The following is a 20769-nucleotide window of genomic DNA, read 5'->3' as shown; positions in this document are numbered from 1 at the left end:
AATCTTCTATAAGAATATAAAGACAGTAAAACAGATAAAACTAAAAATAACTAAAATACAGAAAACTATTACTAAGGCTATAAAGACAAAGATCATGTATCTACGATTCTAACTATAATATTAATAATTAAAAATATATAGGAACCTAAAAGATTCTCTATGCTTGTGCTTTTCATAACCTTAGGAATTGTTCTTATCGCTTTAGTACTTACTGCGTTTCTTGTTTGCTAAGTTTTATAGATTGTGCGTGTTTAATACATAATACAAAAAAATATATTAGCAACGCTCTAACCCATGTCAAAGGTAAAGAATAAGATCCAGAAAAGGTGGAGCAGTTGGTAAAGAATTGGATTTTTCCTTCATCGAAATAGGTGGTATATGAGTTATAAGTACCATCTACTTGTTGGCTAAAAACTTGTTTAGTTGTTTTCTTCAAAAACTTAGGGGGAACGATTCTTCTATGGATGATACATTTTGTACAGCCAGAGTCTACTAAGGCATCTAATATTAAAGATTGTTTATTAGGGAAAATAATCTTGGCCCTGACAAGTATGCTAGAAAAAGATTTGTCTTGGTTGCAGACGTAGGAATTTTCTGGGTCTTCTATGCCTACTGTAATCCCCTCATAGGAGTCTTTTTCGATTGTATCTAATCTATGTTTGAGGAGAGTAATTCACAGTTTTCTATTTTTCTGGCCATAATTTCTAAGTTAGTGTTATGTATCCTATTATGGATAGGTAGCTCTCTCTCTCTCTCTCTCTCTCTCAAGAAAAAAAAAAAAAGAAGAGCTCTCAAGAACTCAAGAACTCAAGAACTCAGAACACTAGAAGGCTCTCCAAAAAGCAACCCGGTACTCTCCAGTACACTGATTTACAAAAGCACATGGTTTTTGAAATCTACTATTTGCCAGATCTCCGGTTTGCAGACACATAGTTTAAGCCCATGGTTTATAACCCATGGTTTTGTAAAAGATAGTGGTTTTTAATTTCCCCCGCTGTTTTGGGCACCTTGTTTTTGACTTGTAAAAAGTGTACTTTTTCATTTTTTTGGCTTGGAATAACTCTCACCGTCCACTTGGAAGATTCTGGGGAAAGTTTATTGTCGATGGGGCCCAATGAGCACCGGGATAAACACCTCTTTTTCCAAGTGTGTCGGTAGAGTTTGCTTATAAATAGCCCCCCTTGTACATTACAAAGGACATGAATGAAAGAGTGTTTCAGAGCATTATCTTGTTTCAACCCATGAATTCCATCTTCTTCTCAACCTACGTCTTCCTCACGAACACCCCTGTTTTTAAAGTAAGTGTTACTCTCCGCCTTTTTTGTTCAGTTTTCGGGACTTCCCTAAGGGGAAGCTTTAGATCTCGGTCTGTTTAGATCTGTACCTTCTTCCTCTAACCCGGGGTTAATCCCAAGCAAAAAGTAAAAGCATTGTGGTATTCCTCTGATGCTTCACGGTCCATGCATCCCTTGTTTCTGCCCGTTTATACCCAAGGAGGTTTCAGGGCTTTGTTTTTTCTTGGGACTAAATGCTGGAGCCCGTGGCAGAAGCTTAATGCTAGGAAACTGCACACCTCTCTGTGTCTTGGGTTCTCCATACCTGAAGGAGGAAGCATAAAGATCTAAACAACTTTGATCTAAAGTAAAACTCCTCGAGAATTACACTTCTTATCTCTTTTCCGTATTAATCTCATGCTTGTTCTTTTCATAACTTTAGGCATCGTTCTTACCTGTTTGATTCTTACCGCCTTTATAGTCTACTAAGATTATATAGATTGTGTGTGCTTGTGTTTATACCTAAAAGTATATTAGGCTGGAAACTGCTGGGTGAGGGCTAAGCCCTGACAAACGCCTCTACCTCTTCGGAGCCAATTGTTGCTCCCGGAAGCCACGATGCCGCAATACTTTTATGTTTATTTGGTTAGTAAATAGAATATTAAGACAGTTTTTTAGAATTATCCTACGCATATTACCCATATATTACTTAAATCTAGGTCTATTTTACAACACCTTAAGATTAAAGCTATAGGAACATATACTTACATTCTGTTTTTATTAGTAATAGCAGTAGAATTATTCAGCTATTTTGTATTCCTCCCAGAACAACTAGAGAATCTTTTAGTTTCCTATATATTCTTAATTATTAATATTTTAGTCAGAATTATAGAATTATGATCTTTGTCTTTATAGCCTTAATAATAGTTTTCTGTAATCTGGTTATTTTTAGTTTTATCTGTTTCACTTTGTCTTTATATTCTTATAGAAGATTTGTCGAGACTCCTAGGCAAATCTTTATACCCAAAAGACAAATAGTAAGGAGACCTGCAAATAATTCATCTTTAAATACTCTAGATTAATTAGAACCTTAATTAGTACCCCTCTCATTTTGGTATCAAAGCTATAAGACCCGGAACCCTTTAGAAAAATAGATTATTTAGACTTTAGACTTCTGACAAGATTTGACACAAAATACATAGGACCTAATACTCTTAGGTGTCACTTTAATAGTGAAGAACATAGTCTACACGGAAATAACCCTCAACTCAAGAGTATTATCGATCTTATTATAAGTTTAGGAAATAATCTGCAGAGTAAAATAACAGAAATAGAAGTTAGTATAAGCAAAACACAAGAAGAAATAAGAAACTTAAGAATAAAAACAGACAAATTAGCCGAAAATTTAGACTATCTAAAAACTAGTAAAGGATCCCAACAGAACATTGATAAGGAAATAGATTTAATAACTCAAAAATTAAAAGCTGTTAAAATAGAACAACCTAGAACAACCCGGCCTAAAAAATCATGGCACTTTCACAACGAGGTGAAGGATGCACCTCGGAAATAGGGAGTTCCTCTAGAAACTTAAATATTATAGATAGAATAACAGGAAGAAGAAGTATACACCAAAGAGATATACAATTAGATGAAATCATAGATAGACCAAGACATTACCTTATTCAGCAATAATCAATTAAACCTCCTTAACCCTAGACAATTATATCGAACAGGACCATTAAACTTTAATACAGGATTATTCAGACATTACAAAGAAATCCAGATTAGTTGTGTAGGACAAGATTCTGTTAGCATTAACCTACTAGCAAAACAAGCTTTTAGAGGAATTAAAAAATTAAATACTTTAATTCATTTAGGTTTAATTGTAATAGGCGTAAAAGGATTAGGACGAAAACATCTAGGAACCAAAAATTTACTTAGCATTTACGATGATAGATGCGCAAATCCTAAAAAAGCAATGTTAGGAATTACTGAAGTAGATATGAATCAGAATGGAGGAATATTTTATTGCTCCCCAGACTTCCTTATTGGATTACAAGATTTTAGAAAATATATAAAAATAGGCATTTAGACAAAAGGATACGAATCCTTTGTAGGAAATAATCTTTTACTATGTATTGGATTCTTAGGGAGAAGTACTTGTTCTAGTACTACTAAGTTCAAAGTTAAAATAGATGATGTTGTTAATTTAATAGGGAATAAAGGAATTAAATTAATCAAACCTATTAAGTATTCCCTAGACATTTTAGCAGGCTTAGAATGGAATATTAAATTTAGAGAAGAAAAAATAATTAGTCCTGAATAAAGTATTATGTACACAGATACAAAGGGTAACATCAATATTAGATTTAATAGCTATGGCCAAAAGAATATAGAAGATGCTGAATCAATTTCTACTCAATATAGAATTAGACATAGATGAGATAATATATCCTAAAGAATTAGAATTAAAATTATCAGAAAGAGAACTTCATCTTGAAGAAGATCTGATAAAAAATAGAAGAATAAAAGAAGAAGAATACCTATATTATGATAATGAAGCTAATATTAGAATAGGAAAAATGCCCCTAGAACCAAAAGAAGATGAAAAAATAGAAAGAGAAGAAACCTTAAGTATTAAAGAATATATGGTTGAAGAAAATTCTAACACTATTCCCAGAAGTAGCTATACAACTTACCCAATAACCCCTCCTAGGGAAGTATATTACTCAGGTAATATGCCAAGGATTCCTTATAGTGAACCAGTAACTTATGATCAAAAGATACATCCCAAAGGAAAAAGAAAAGAAATAGAAAGACCTATAAAATTCCAAGAATTGGGCAAAGGAAAAATTCTTAATCTTTCAGCCCATGACCCTCAAGAGTGGACAATAGTCCTAGACCTCTGGAAAAACCAAGTAGTTTCAGACTACATTCAGAACTTTCAATCCCAAGATGTAGAAGAAATGTATAGGTACTTAGAAACATTTTTAGGAGAAAGTGTAAAAGCTTTATGGGAAGGCTATAAAAGAAGTAATCCCAAAGAATTTGGTCATTTAATGAGTTTAGGATCTAACCCATATAACTTTGTTAACAAAGTCTATCAATTAGTAATAGGAGATGATCCTAATCTAGGATTTGTTACATTACAAAAAGATGCGGTAGTTTATCTAGAACAACTTAGTTTACACAATTACAAATATGTGAAGAAATTTCTCCAAGATTACTTCAACTATACCTGCATTTCAGGAAATGCATTCAATAGAGATTTAGGTACTAAACTGTTTAGAAAATTACCAGGAGCATTAGGAAAGGAAATTTATGATAAATGGCAAAACTTAGAAATTGCAAATCCTAAATTCAATAGGACAAAGAACAAAATTCATAATAACTATCCTTCAAGAAAAATGTACAGATATCCAAATACAAAGACAACTCAAAGGAGATGACTTTGGGTTATGTAAACAGATATATACCACCCAAGCTTATGGTTTAAAAGACTCAGGACAAAGACCTAGAAAAAACAAAAGATATTTCAAAAAAGGATATTTTATCCGAAGATTGAAAAGTAGAAAACCATATTTAAATAAAGATAGACATGTTAGAAGATTTAACCCAAAAAGAACCTATAAGAATAAATTATCTTGCTATATTTGCGGACAAACTGAACATTTAGCCAACACCTGCCTAAAAGACAAAATATTAACTCTAGAAGATCTACCCTTGTAGTGAATGTCCAATAAGACCTTATAGAAGTTGACGAATATATGTCAGACACAGAATCCATTTACATCATTGTAAGCATACAAAATGCTCCTCTAGACTTATTAGATTCCGATGAAGACTTAGTCTTAGACATAGAAGGAAACCTTGATCTTATGGATACAACTTCAGAATGCACACATACCTGGTCTTGGAATACTGGGTTAGACAACAACCCTTGTTTTAAGTGTGCCTGGTATCCCAGTAAGAAACAACGAGCAAAGTGAAATCAATGTTCCTTAGAAGCCTGTATCCCTTGCCTCAAAATCTTAGGAATAGAACCCGTCAACCAGACTATCCATAATAGGATACATAACACTAAACTCGATATCATGGCCAGAAAAATAGAAAATTGTGAAGCAGAAATTACTCTCCTCAAACATAGATTAGATACAATCGAAAAAGACTCCTACGATGGGATTACTATAGGCATCGAAGACCCAGAAACCTCTTACGTCTGTAAAGATAAATCTTTTTCCAGCATACTTGTTAGGGCTAAGATCCTTTTCCCTAATAAACAATCCCTCATATTAGATGCTCTCGTAGACTCTGGCTGCACAAAATGTATTAATCACCGGAGACTAGTTCCCCCTCAGTTTCTTAAGAAAACAACTAAGCAAGTATGTAGCCAACAGGTATATGGTACTTATAACCCTTACACCACCTATTTCGATGAAGGCAAGATCCAATTTTTTACTAATTGCTCTACCTTTTCTGGATCTTATTCTTTACCCTTAACATGGGTTAGAGACCTCAAACTTAAAGTAGACTTTATTTTAGGTCTTAATTTCATCTTACATAATAATGGCTTCCTTACTATTTCCCGAGACTATTTACAATTTCACAAGAACTCTAGTACTATTCCTGTCCAAACCACTTATTCACCAACTCTCACCTCTACAGCAGAGCGTGGTGGTCCCCTAGATACAGAAACTGACAAAGCAAAAGAAACTAGTTGTCAATGTAAAATTTTAGGAAGCTGCAAACAAGTTAACAATCCTACAATTTTAGCCTTAGAACAACAATTAGATAATAATATTGTTAAATTAGATAATAAGCTCTTCTGTTATGAAGAAATAGATGAAGACTTAACAGAAGTTCCAATACAACACTCCCAGACTTTTCCTGAAGCAGTAGCACATACAGGCTTAGTCCAAGTCTCAGTCCAACCAGAACCTTATATCCAACCATTACCAAGTCCACAGGATTATCCAGAAGAAATAATGGGAGAAAATGAAGACTTTGATGATTGGATAGAACGGATGATAGACCTAGATTACACCTTTTTAGATACAGAAAATTTTTATTTAGAAATAATTAATGTCCATCATAAAGATAAACAACACTTGCAACAGATCATAGACAAATTAGATCAATTAGAATATTTCAGAGAAAATCCCTTAAAACATTGGGAAAATAATCATATACAGTGCAGGCTAGAATTATTAAATCCTAATTACATAGTAAAAACAGCCAACATAGAAGCTACAAATTTAGACAAAGAAGACTTTAAACTTCATATCACAGAATTATTAAACCTAGGAATTATTAGAAAATCCATAAGTCCCCATAGATCAACAACCTTTATAGTTAGAAAACATAGTGAACAAAAAAGAGGAAAGTCTAGAATGGTTATTAATTACAAAAGACTAAATGATAATACAGTCACAGATAGTTATAACATACCAGATAAATCTCAATTAATTAATAGGATTCAAGATAAAAAAATATTTAGTAAATTTGATTGTAAATCAGAATTTTGGTAGGTAAAAATGCATCTAGATAGCATAGAATGGACCACATTCACATGTCCAGTAGGACATTTCGAATGGTTAGTAATGCCTTTTGGATTAAAAAATGCACCAGCTATTTTCCAGAGAAAAATGGATAATATATTCAAGAAATATGATACATTTGTGCTAGTATATATAGATGACATCTTAGTGTTTAGCAAAACTATTGAAGAACATATAGGTCATTTACAATTAGTATTAGCCACCTTTATGCAAGAAGGAATCATTATTAGCAAAATAAAAATTGAATTATTCAAAGAATATATAAAATTCTTAGGAGTAAATATAGGACAAGGACATATAGAATTACAAGATCATATTTCTAAGAAAATATTAGAAATGCCAGATGACTTATCGGATACAAAACAATTACACAGGTTTTTAGGATTGGTCAATTATGCCAGACCTTTTATTAAAGACATAGGAAAAATTATTGGCCCTTTGTATGGAAAAACATCTCCAACAGGCCAAAAATTCTTTAACCAAGAAGATAAAAATCTGGTTAAAAAGGTTAAAGAGAAAATCCAGACATTATCCAAATTAAAAATACCTTTAGATTTAGATTATCTAATCATAGAGACAGATGGTAGTAATCTTGGATGGGGCGGAGTCCTTATTGCCAAACCCAACAAATATAGTGAAAAAGAAGAAGAAAAAATTTGTGGCTACGCTAGTGGAAAATTTAAAGAAAAAAGCAACATGAGTAGCATAGATTCTGAGATTTTAGCAGTAATTTATTCCTTAGAATCTTTTAGATTGTTTATTATTAACAAACAAGAATTTACCCTAAGAACAGACTACGAAGCTATAGTAAAATATTTCCAAAGAAGCAAAGAAAATAAGATAAGTAGGAGAAGATGGTTAAACCTTGTCGATATTATTACAGGTAATGGGTACAAGATTGAATTTGAACAGATTAAAGGTAAAAATAATAGCCTTGCAGATACTCTTAGTAGAAGATTTTTTGACACACATATTATGACTAATTGAACAGATGGATTTTCTAGACCACGGCTCTTCCAGATCATCTTCCTCCAGATTCAATAATTATGGACAAGAATTTCTCAGCTTTGGTAATCAGAAATTAGTAGTTTTTCCAAAATCTAATATTACTTTTAAGACTTTACCAAGTATTTCAATTACAAAAGAAGAACAATGTTTATTAGATAACTTATGGCTTTCTTACCAGAGAATTCCCAAAGACCAGAAATATTTTTTAGCTATCATTAACGAACTTTCAGAATATTTTTCACAGAAAAAGAAAAGTTTTAATTTTTATGTTGTTTTCCAAGGTCACACTCCAGGAGTTTGTCATTCCTGGATAGAAGTTGTTGAAAGTATCCAGAATTTTAAAAGACCCATTTACAAAGGCTTTAATAACCTTCAAGAAGCACTAGAGGCAGCCAAATTAATTATTGGCACCAATTACTACATAGCCCCTTCCTTAAGACATATGAGAGAAGACCAAGTATCCTACGGTGTTGCCAAGGATACAAAAAGAATTATATTTTGTGACCATTGTGATACCCTGGCCAAGACTATTCAAAGACTCAATGAGAAGAGAAGATTACTAGAAGAGAAAAATGACTTCCAGAAATAATATATCAAGACTTTAGAAGAAGAGAATAGAAGACTTAAGGCAAAGACAACAGGTACTATTTGTACCTAGATCCCTACTAGTGCAGGGTTTTCACTAGCTAGTCCGGCTCAAACGGCAGCCGGTAAAGACACATCAAGTCCGTTGATGGCTAGACATTTGCCAAAAATGTCAAAAGACAAGAAGCAAGAAAAGACTGAAGAAAAACAGTATACAGACTGAGCGGACATCAAGAAGATGATGCAAGACTATTTTCAAGAATATCTTAAAGAACAAGGGTATGAAAAGAATAATTCAGACACTTCTAGTAAAATTGGCTCCACTGGAACCGGTACCCAGACTCTCCAATGCTATTCTCAAGATGAAGACGAAGATTTTGATTATGACTCAGAGGCCATCCATAATTTGACTACACTTGATGGCAAATAAGACACTTCATTACAAAAGAGACTGGATAGAAAAGACTAAAAGACATAGTACTTTAGAAAAGAGACTGGATAGAAAAGACTAAAAAGACAAAAAAAAAAAATCAGAGAATATTTAAAGTCTCTCTCTCTCTCTCTCTCTCTCTCTCAAAGAAAAAAAGAAAAAATCTTATCCACAACTAGTGGACAGTTGGCCTGTATGTCGACAAAAGAATGTCACTATCACTCTATTTGGAAAATCTTTTTATATTTCTAACATCACAAGGGATTTGGCCACTAGTCGCCATAATTATGGAAGACAGTTGGTGCAAAGCAACTAGCCCTCCAATAGTACCAAAGACAGTTGGATATATAATGATGGCAAGGTCCACTCAGAGAACCTGCCGCCTCAATAATAGAGGCATCAACCGCCTCAATTATGGAGGCATTGTGTTACATTTTTATTGGTGGACTTGTAAAAAATTTGAATGCACCTTTGTAAGCTCCATCTATATAAGGAGGATTGTTTTACTAGAGAAGGCATCACCTGGAAAATAATCTTCTCTGTCTCCCAGGTTGCTTAGCAATGTGTTTGTGTTTTACAGTTTAAATTGTAAGTTTGATTTCCTTCTTTTCTTGTTGTTTTTAAAGTTGAATTTCCTTCGCTTTTCGTGTATGATATCAGAGTCATGATTGGCTAAATAAGAATGTTTCTATATGACTCTATGATGTTCTAGGTTTCTTATATCATAATTAGTAATGTGTTTATTCAAGCTTGTTGCTTAAACATCGTTTCTTCTGCTCACCATCTTCCTGAGAAAGTATGGGACGTCACCCAAGTCGAGTTGAGTTAGGCCGTGTTGCCAGAAAGGCTTTGAAAGCCGTGCATACTCTTAAATCATTGATAGATATGTACTGTATAATGAATAGTAGAATAGAGGTTTAATTTGCTATGCTTTGATTAACACACTTCCTCTTATTTTATAATTTTCATAAAACATCAATAGTCATATAGAACATTCATTTCAATTTAGTTCCAATGGCTTCTAGTAGTAGAAGATCTGTGAAGAATTCACAATTAGTTGAATATCGAATTCAAAAAAAAATTAATACACAGAAAGCGAAGAAAATTCAACTTTAAAAACAACAAGAAAAGAAGGAAAACAAACTTACAATTTAAACTGCAAAAAACAAGCACACTGCTAAGCAACCTTGGAGACAGAGAAAATTATTTTCCAAATGATACCTTCTACAATAAAACAACGCTCCTTATATAGATGGAGCTTGCAAAGGTGGATAAAACTTTTTTACAAGTCCACCAATAAAAATGTAACATGATGCCTCCATTATTGAGGTTGTAGGTTCTCTAAGTGGACCTTGCCATTATTATATATCTAGCTGTCTTTGGTACTGCCGGAGGGCCAATTGCTTTGAACCAGCTGTCTTCCATTATTATGGCGGCAAGCGGCCAAATCTCATGTGTTGTTGGAAATATAAAAATATTTTCCAAATAGAGTGATAGTAACATTCTTTTGTCGACATACATGTCAAATGCCTCTCAACACGGGTTCCCATACCCCCGCATTTCAAAATGATTAAGATGAAGTTCGGGAGGTAGTAGGTACTATGGATCCCCTGACTCCCAATCGGGTTGCCAAACTGGGTCTCGCCGGTGTTGCCGGTAGGTCATGATGTGCCTCGAGATGGCCGTCTCCTGTCCCACTGCCGGTGGGGAATCCGCTCCCAGGTCGTCGCTCTGCTGCATCTGGCCCGTCCTCTAGGCACCTTTGGAAGGCAGGGAGTGTGACAACTACCACGCTTCCCCGGTCCTTCTCATCGTGCCTCTTCATGTTCTGATGCTACTGCACCACCCGTGAAGCAAGTGCCGCTTGCTGTGGTATGCGGGGTTGCAGCCGCTCGAAAGCAATGTGCCGCACACGTTTCCTCCTTAGTCGCGCACACACATGTTGCTCCAGTTTGCTGCACCGTGTGGGTCTGTGCCCTTGCCAGCAGCTGCTGTGCCCTTTTCATTTGCACCTGGTTGCCGCACAAGTTGGAAGGGTTGCTGCGTGCGCCAAGACTGCACTTGCTGGTGCTAGTTGCACCATGTGCGCCAAGCTCATGCTAGTCTCTTCCTCGTAAGAGTTAGGTGCGTCCACCATCCTGCCCAGTGCGTCTGTAGCACCATTGGCCTTCCCTGCTTTATACATCATCTGAAAGTCAAACTCAGCCAAGAAATCTTGCCACCGAGCCTGCTTTGGATTGAGCTTTTTCTGCGTAAGAAAGTAGCTAGATACGACGTTGTCAGTTTTTACAGTAAATTTGGAGCCTAAAAGATAGTGCCTCCAAAGACGTAAACAATGTACTACAGTCGTCATCTCTCTCTCTTGTACAATACAGCGTTGCTCAGTTTCATTCAGCTTCCTACTCTCATAAGCGATTGGGTGTCTGTCTTGTTCTAGTACACCTCCAATGGCAAAGTTCGAGGCATCTGTATTTACCTCAAACGGCTTGCTGAAATCAGCAAGGTGCAACACTGGTTCAGCCACCATGGTGTCCTTTAGCCGTTGGAATGCTCTTTGGCATGAGTCCGTCCATCGTCACTTTTGGTCTTTCTTGAAAAGGTCAGTCAAGGGGGCTGCTATAGCTGAGAAGCCCTTGATAAACCTCCTGTAATAATTTGCAAGACCAAGGAAACTCCTAAGCTCACGCACCTTGGAAGGGATCGACTAGTCATGCACAACCTCCACCTTCTTGTTGTCCATCCATATCCGTCCTCCCCCTATCCAATGTCCAAGAAAGGATACCTCTTGCAACCCATAGGAGCACTTCTCTTCCTTGACATACAGCTGATTATTTCTCAACGTTTCGAACACCTTTCAAAGGTGTTTCTTGTGCTCGTCTATACTCTTGTTGTACACCACGATGTCATCCAAATAAACAACGACAAACTTGTCCAAGTATTCGGAAAAATGGGAGAGTGAGTTTTGGATCTGAAAAAAAATTGAACATCCAAAATGGAAATGCACAAATGCTAAGAGAGATAATTCCAAAAAGTGGGTTGTTTGGCTCTGGTAAATATCCAACCACTTGAGAATTTGATTTTTTCTACTCGTTGAAAATTTTGGATCATTAGGTCACTTGCATCCTCAACATGTTTCTGGCATGCATGTCCACAACATTTGAAGCATGTTAGGATCAGTTAGAAGTCCCTTTCCTATAAAATTCCACCAAGCTTATTATTAGGGGTTGTACTAGTGGAATTTCCCAAACATGGATAACAAAACATTGGAGTTCATTTTTAGTGCGTTCACTTACATTTATTATAGTTTTCAAAAAAAATTTCACACATGAACTCTTAAATTTTCATTTTGTTATGCCTCATATCTTTTTTGTTTACGAGAAAAATGGGAGAGTGAGTTTTGGATCTGAAAAAAAATTTGAACATCCAAAATGGAAATGCACAAATGCTGAGAGAGATAATCCCAAAATGTATATGTGATTTTTAAGGATAGACAAAAAGTGGGTTGTTTGGCTTTGGTAAATATCCAACCACTTGAGAATTTGATTTTTTCTACTCCTTGAAATTTTTGGATCATTAGGTCACTTGCATCCTCAACATGTTTCTGGCATGCATGTCCACCACATTTAAAGCATGTTTGGATCAGTTGGAAGTCCTTTCCTATAAAATTCCACCAAGCTTATTATTAAGGGTTGTATTTGTCGAATTTCCCAAACATGGATAACAAAACCTTGGAGTTCATTTTTAGTGTGTTCTCTTACATTTATTATAATTTTCAATTTTTTTTGCATAAAATTTTCATTTTGTTATGTCTCATATATTTTTTGTTTACGAGAAAAATAGGAGAGTGAGTTTTGGATCTGAAAAAAAATTTGAACATCCAAAATGAAAATGCACAAATGCTGAGAAAGATAATTCCAAAAAGTATCTGTGATTTTTAAGGATAGGCAAAAAGTGGGTTGTTTAGCTCTGGTAAATATCCAACCACTTGAGAATTTGAGTTTTTCTACTCGAAATTTTTGGATCATTAGGTCATTTGCATCCGCAACATGTTTCTGGCATGCATGTCCACCACATTTAAAACATGTTAGGATCAGTTAGAAGTCCCTTTCCTATAAATCTTGCCACCGAGCCTACTTTGGATTGAGCTTTTTTTGCGTAAGAAAGTAGCTAGATACGACATTGTCAGTTTTTACAGTAAATTTGGAGCCTAAAAGATAGTGCCTCCAAAGACGTAAACGATGTACTATAGTCGTCATCTCTCTCTCTTGTACAATACAGCGTTGCTCAGTTTCATTCAGCTTCCTACTCTCATAAGCGATTGGGTGTCTGTCTTGTTCTAGTACACCTCCAATGGCATAGTTCGAGGCATCTATATTTACCTCAAATGGCTTGCTGAAATCAGCAAGGTGCAACACTGGTTCAGCCACCATGGTGTCCTTTAGCCGTTGGAAAGCTCTTTGGCATGAGTCCGTCCATCGTCACTTTTGGTCTTTCTTGAAAAGGTTAGTCAAGGGGGCTGCTATAGCTGAGAAGCCCTTGATAAACCTCCTGTAATAATTTGCAAGACCAAGGAAACTCTTAAGCTCATGCACCTTGGAAGGGATCGATCAGTCACGCACAACCTTCACCTTCTTGCTGTCCATCCATATCCACCATCCCCCTATCCAATGTCCAAGAAAGGACACCTCTTGCAACCCATAGGAGCACTTCTCCTCCTTGACATACAATTGATTATTTCTCAACGTTTTGAACACCTTTCGAAGGTGTTTCTTGTGCTCGTCCATACTCTTGTTGTACACCACGATGTCATCCAAATAAACAATGACAAACTTGTCCAAGTATTCGGAAAATACCTCGCTCATGAGAGTGCAAAATATTGCAGGTGCATTGGTTAGGCCAAAGGGCATAACCATGAATTCGTAAGCCCCATATCTGGTTACACAAGTAGTCTTCCCCTCGTCTCCTTCAGCAATCCGGACTTGGTAATAACCACTTCGCAAATCCAATTTGGAGAAAACTTGCGCCTCTTTCAACTGATCAAAGAGATCTGCAATAAGAGGAATAGGGTACTTATTCTTTATAGTTACCTAGTTGAGCGCCCTACAATCGATGCACAGTCTCATACTTCCATCCTTCTTAGTCTGAAACAGTATAGGGGCCCCATAAGGTGCTTCGCTTGGCCTTATGAACCCAGCGTCCAGCAGCTCACTGAGTTGTCTTCGCAGTTCGTCCAACTCTATGGGTGCCATTCGGTATGGTGCTTGTGCTGGCTTTCTTGCTCCGGGTTCAAGCTCTATGCGATGGTCCATCCCTCTCCTAGGTGGTAACCGCGCTGGAAGTTGTTCAGGCATGACATCTCTATTCATGCAGTACGGCTTCTATCTCTTTAGGGGTAGGCATGACCTCTACCTGCTCTATAGCACAAATAGAAGTAATGTAAGTAGAGCGACCCTGCTTAAGACCTTTCTTAAGCTGGAGGGCTGATAGCATTGAGTCCTTTTTTGTTACATCTTTGTTGTCAAGTTCAGAAATAGTACAAGGACTTTACTCGTCCATAATCCCCACTACCCCAACATACGGCATTGCAAATGCCTTACAAACCGTGAAAAACTCCATTCCCAAAATCACATTGAAATCATCCATGACAATAATAGTAAAATTCAGAAATCCAACCCACTTGCCTATCTCCACCGGGACGTTCTTGGTAATGCCTTGGACTTCACGAGCAGCAGAATTTACAGCTTTCATTTTGCTCCCATCTTTCTCTCCTCGTATATTTAGGCGCCTAGCCTCCTCCGACGAAAGGAAGTTGTGGGTGGTGCCAGTGTCCACCACTGCTCTAACAGTACGTCCAACAAGTGTTAGAGAGATAAAAAGAAGTTCTCTTAAGGGTCTTACCGAAAGTGGAGCAACCTTCTCCTCCTTTGAACGGACAATAGCATGGAGAAGTGTTAAGGAGCCCAACCTAGGCTCAATCCCTCCATTGTTCACCTCAGTTTGAGCAGCATTGAGGAACTTCTTTCTAAGACAATCCCTCGCATATGAAATAATGGACCTTCTTTTTCTGTTTGTCCCCTCGTTTCTTCTCTTCCGGCCTAGTCTTGGCTTCCTTTGCCCATGACTTCTTCTCCCCTTTCTCCTTCTTAAAATTTGTTTTACCATTGTTATTTTCCTTAGACACTTTGTTAGCCGAATAATTCTTTCTCTCATATTCGGTTAACTTTTCAGTAGTAGATAAAGGTGAAGCTAACATCTTTACTTTCCGTGGGCTGTGTAAGAATTGAGAAGAAGTCCAAGCCCATTGTTCAAGCTCGCAGTAGGAATTGAAATAAGCCCAGCAATTATCGCAGCGAGGAACAAGGTTACCATTGGACCCGGAAACAGGGGGGTTACCAAGCTCGTCAACTGGAGAAAATGGGGTAACGGTGACTCCCCAAGGAAGGCCGGAGGCTTCCAGTGCATTGGGATCGGTCAGGAAATGAGATACTGTCGGCCTAACTGCCATCGACGAGAAGACAACAGCAGAGTTGCAAAGTCGCGAGATCGATAAAAACCCAAATAATGAGGAAGCAAAAAAAACACAAACTTCTTTCCCTGCTTGGCTCTATTCGTCTAAACCAGCGATCTAGTAAACGCTGTTTGAGCTGGTTCGGCCAAAGAAAAAGTGGGTTAATTCAGAGGGGAAAGCATGGGTCTAGTTTTGAGAACCCGAACCCCAACTCGAAAACCCGAACGGTTTAGAAATCAAACATTATCCATTATCTCATTCCCAAGTCAACCTAGTAATTCTCCAATTAAAATATTTTTTAAATATAAAAATAATTAAAGAATACAATGCATAAAATTATTATACAATGTCAAAATATAAATAATAAAAAATAAAAATAGATAAGTTTTATTTATATGTTATTTTAATTTTAAAAAAATATCAATAAGGTATTTCCATCAAGTTTAGGCCAAATTTGGGAAAACCCAAGCCTATCTCTAACTTAGGGTTCTTTCCCTCCATCCCTTCTCCTCCCAACAGAGTGAATTTAAGTTTTTTTTTTTTCGCCCACTCCTAACTTTGATTATGTGTTGGACCTCGAGTCCCAAACTTGACCTGAACTTAGGGTTATTTCCTTCTATTTCTCCACCCAATGGAGTGAATTTAAGTTTTTTTTTTTTTCGCACACTCCTAGTTTTGATTATGTGTTTGACCTGAGTCTTTGATGAGGGCAATGCAACCTTAGGTTTGTGGAGGTCATGAGAAACATGATTGAAAAATAACAAGGTATACCCTAGCTAGCACATATTTTACTTATGTTATGGAGATTACATGTAACGAGTCATAAAAAATTTAAGGGTGTGTATATGCCGATTGAACATTATAAGAAAAATATATAGAGGAATTTTTTTTTTTTTTGAATTTTTTTCTAATATTTGCATGAATAGAAAAAGTTTTCTTTTTTATCTTCTTGTCTTTAAAAAAAAATAAGTATGTTTCTTATTGCTTAATCTGATATCATGGGAAAAGTAAGCCAAAAAGATTTATGTTGATTGCTCATTTTCTATATTTAATTTCTTATTTTGTTCCAATTGTAAACACTACAGCTACGTAATTATTATTTTATTTTATTTTCAATGGCGTCACAAATGCAAGAAAATTTGTCAATAAAAACATCATCCAATGAGAAAATTAGTAAAAGAAAAAATAATTTTCTCACCGTTTTATTTTCCTAAGTCGACACAAATGATCCTTAAGCGTTGATGTTAATGTCTTATGCAATTATCAAAATTAACTAAATCATCTCTTACAACAGCTGAATTGCCATCAATTATGCATTAAATTGGAAATTGAAGTGAAGAAAAGTATTGGTGTTGTTAGATACATACCCTTTATTACACACTCTAGTGGTCTATGGTATGAGTTGGAGTGAGAAAATAGAAGATCGTAAAAGTCAAATTTTATATAAAAGTTATAAAACCTAGTTCATATGGATTAAACCATGGAATTTAACAATAATTCAAGTCCATCCACAAAAAAAAAATGTATTATTGATCCATTCAGTGTTTTTCATGGGTTACCCTAGATTTGAGAAATGGTATATAGATGTTATGACCCTCAAAGTAGAACTTGGTATGTTTCGACATATGTTTCCTTCTTTTAAGATAATCCTTAACTATCGGCCCAACATGTTCAAAGATCATTCTCATGAAGAAGTACTTATTGTCCTACCAATGAATGCATTGGAAGATAGGCAGAGTTGATAATTGTGATACTCCTCTTCAAGGCTCCCTGTAATCATTTCTTCCGAAGGAGAGTCCTCTTCCTTATTTCCTAATTTGCATTTGCTTCTTGTTATTAGGAAGGGAGTTAGACAATGAACGAACGAGTTGCTTCTAAAAAGGGAAGAAATACTTTTCGGTTTCAGTATTCTCGATTCTAATTAGTTCTCTGTCGCTCACTGTAAGGGACACAGAAGAGGGACCTATTTCTTTCTTCACTTGAAAGTGATTACAGGGGTGGACGACTCGTTCGTCGCCCCTTCTGACCACCGCCTCTGGAAAGAGCAGAAACTAAAAGACGAAGAAGCAGAATACCAATGCGATATCAAAGGCTGCTCCATGGGTTTTGACACAAAGCATGATTTGGTACTACAAGAACATTTATTTATCTATCTATCTATCTATCAAGCCATAATTGATGCTTTGTTTTACCCTTAATAGAGAAGAACTGATCATCATTAAGCACATATCCAAAGAGGGTTTTGTTCTTTTAAAATAGAAGAAAATAAATATTTATTTGATAAATACCAACATAATACTAAAAAAAATCATATATATGGTTGTCATTGTAGAAAACTGACTTTTAACATGGACTCATATATGTAGGTGTGAACCTAGCATCCTATTTAAAGATCATTTCTTAAATGAAATCCTCAAGGTATACACATCCAAGGTGGTCTTCTTCAAAACCAACATTATTTCTAACAAGTGACTGACAATCGACAGCTTGCACCCACCAATGGAGGGTTTATACCATGAAGAGGCTCGCTCATGTTAGAGCAAATTGACAACCTCATCATTGCCACATTATTCAATCCACTACATAGGACAAACTCCTACATAACTCAGCAGCATGATGTCTTTGCAAGTGCAAGCATGTGGTAGCATTGACCAACCAACTCTAGGCCACCTCTTGGGTGGTACATCCAAAACTGGCACCCTCAAAATAGCAAATAATCGAGCCACACAGGTTCTCGACATTGCATCTACAAGGTCAGGTAATATAAGAAAAAAAGTTCAAATATAAACGTACAACAAATCAATATGCTTGGACAAGATGCAGAACACCAATCAATAAAATGCAGCTCAACTAATTTGTGGCAAAAAACACAAAAACCAAGGCACAACAAGAATTTTTTTTCAATGACAACAAGAAAAAAGAAAGAATTTATTAAGAAATACATGGAACAGCCTGACTATTTGATAGGAGAAAAATGAAAGCAAATGTAAAAAAGGATTATCAAGAATGGATATGATAATATTATGCTTCATTAACATATTCTTGATATAGAATCTTATATGATATAGATCGCGATATAAGATATCACCAAGCACTACGTCAGTACAACAACTCCAAATGACTGGCAACCACAACAGAAGTTCTGAAATTTAAATTTTTTCATCCAATAGCATCACCACCAAAGTTCTTGATAAGTTACTTTAAATAGACCATGTCAGACATTTGGTATTCCACACTACAAAAGAGAGCAGCCTACTTCCAACTACATGATTCTTTAAATTTTTGGTAATAGAAAAATTAATTGAAATTGCACCTATCATGATGGAGATGTCCACTGGTAAGCATGATTATGTTTAGCCTATGTGACAATCAGTATAATCACAGTACCAAGATGAAGTAAGATTATACATGAAATTGGATGAAATCATGGATGACCAATGTGTAATTAGGGGTGGCATTGAGCCGAGTCGAGCCCGAACCTGCCTATGTTCGAGTCGAACTTGATTTAAATATTTCGAGCCGAGCCTCGAGAGCTCGACCCCAAAAATTTTAACCGAGCTCGAGCCGAACTCGAGCCTCACATACATTTAAAAATTTTCAAAAAATATATATCAAATAAATTATATATAAAATTATACATACATTTTATATAAAATTGGACATGACCTCTACAAAAAATTAAGCTTAACCTATATATATAATACATGTATAAGATTGAGGCATAACCTCTTCTTAAAATTGAGAATAATTTATGTATATAATACCTGTATAAAATTTGGCATGACCTCTACTTAAAATTCGGCATAATCAATATACATAATACCTGTATAAACACTCCATAAATACTCCATAAACACTCCATAAAATTATCTATACATTCCATAAACACTCCATAAAATAGTCTAAACACTTTATACACTGCATAATATTATAAATAAACTTCATACAATAATCAAACACAACAAAATTAAATGAAATATCGCTATCAATTTACAATCACCCAAATAAAAACTATAAATCCATTATAAAATTACAAACTATAATTGTTTCTCTTAATGCTAGAAAATAATATACATCCTTGCATGAGCAAAATCTCCACCTACGACAAAAACAAAAAAATAAAATTAGTTATTATCAGATAAAAAAATACTCTTCTATTACTAGTTACTTAATGTCGTTAAAAATATTAAAATTACCATGATGAGAGAAACATGAAAAATCATGTAGCTGGTAGCATTATCTCTACACTCTTCTTCTCAGGCTGTAATCATAAAACAAAATGTTAATAAATAAAACTAAAAAATATACTAAAAACTATCATAATAAAGAATTGATCAAAGAAATTCACCTTTTGATTTTTCTTTACACTCTGAAGAACCCGAATCCAATCACTGCCACAAATCAAGCATTTGGTGAGAAATAAAGCTTACTGTATCATTTCTAAAGTCACACTCCTCCAACATGGGATACTTTAATGCATTTGGTAAGCACCTTTGCTTGACACTTTGCTTGACACTTTCAAAATTATAAAACCTTAGTGGAAGTCCTGAGCTTCTTACTAGGCCGACCTTTTTCCCTTGCAAATGAAGAGACATGAAGACATTTCAGCTCGCAGAGAATTGAACCATAGGATTGAATAATTAGGAGAAAGAAAGAAAGTAGTACCATGTCCAGCCATATTTTATGAGTCCCACAGTTCGATGTAGTAACCGTCAAAATGAACGAGTTGCTTCTAAAAAGGGAAGAAATACTTTTCGGTTTCAGTATTCTCGATTCTAATTAGTTCTCTGTCGCTCACTCTAAGGGACACAGATGAGGGACCTATTTCTTTCTTCACTCGAAAGCGATTATAGGGGTGGACGACTCGTTCGTCGCCCTTCTGACTACCGCCTCTGGAAAGAGTAGAAACTAAAAGACGAGGAAGCAGAATACCAATGCTCTATGGGTTTTGACACAAAGCATGATTTGGTACTGCAAGAACATTTATCTAGCTAACTCATTTATGCAAGATACTCCGCCACCCGCTGAGTCACTTCATCCAAGAAGGATACAAAGCCTCCCACACTTGTTAAACCATTACCATCAACATCCTGCTCTTCTATGAGATAGTTTTCGAACACAGTGGCATCGTCCTGTCCCCCTTAAATAAATGTGAGCTTTGGAGTGATACTTCTGTCTTGTTTCAGTTTGTTAATTGTTGTTCGCAAGAGGCCTGCACCAAATAACATTAGTATTAGTAGGTGAAGCAAAACAATCTATAAAATTTTGGTCCAGTGAAATTCCTGACCTTTTTCATCTCCTTGGATCCATTCAGAGAGAAACAGAAAGCTGATTGCCTCACATTTGACTGCTAGAATGGAGACAATCAAGGAGTAGATACCACCATAGAACAGGTGGTAAAAGCAC

At 35.8% G+C, this 20769-nt stretch overlaps 1 long non-coding RNA gene across 1 annotated transcript; it reads right to left on the bottom strand.

Annotated features, from left to right (window-relative positions):
* Positions 1 to 19241: 19241 nt before the first annotated feature.
* LOC137938159 (uncharacterized) lies at positions 19242 to 19797 on the bottom strand. Its single transcript, XR_011109861.1, has 3 exons — positions 19712 to 19797; positions 19560 to 19624; positions 19242 to 19462 (listed from the first exon to the last, which is right to left on the bottom strand). It is a non-coding gene; the product is annotated as an uncharacterized lncRNA (long non-coding RNA).
* Positions 19798 to 20769: the final 972 nt, after the last annotated feature.

This window comes from Aristolochia californica, unplaced genomic scaffold, assembly GCF_029961685.1.
Source record: "Aristolochia californica isolate CCGP_79_NKW_82.1479 unplaced genomic scaffold, dmAriCali1.0.hap1 SCAF_8, whole genome shotgun sequence".
In the NCBI taxonomy this organism is placed as follows: Eukaryota; Viridiplantae; Streptophyta; class Magnoliopsida; order Piperales; family Aristolochiaceae; genus Aristolochia; species Aristolochia californica.
Note: the sequence above shows the minus strand (reverse complement) of the source record. Positions and strands in the feature narration are given on the sequence as shown.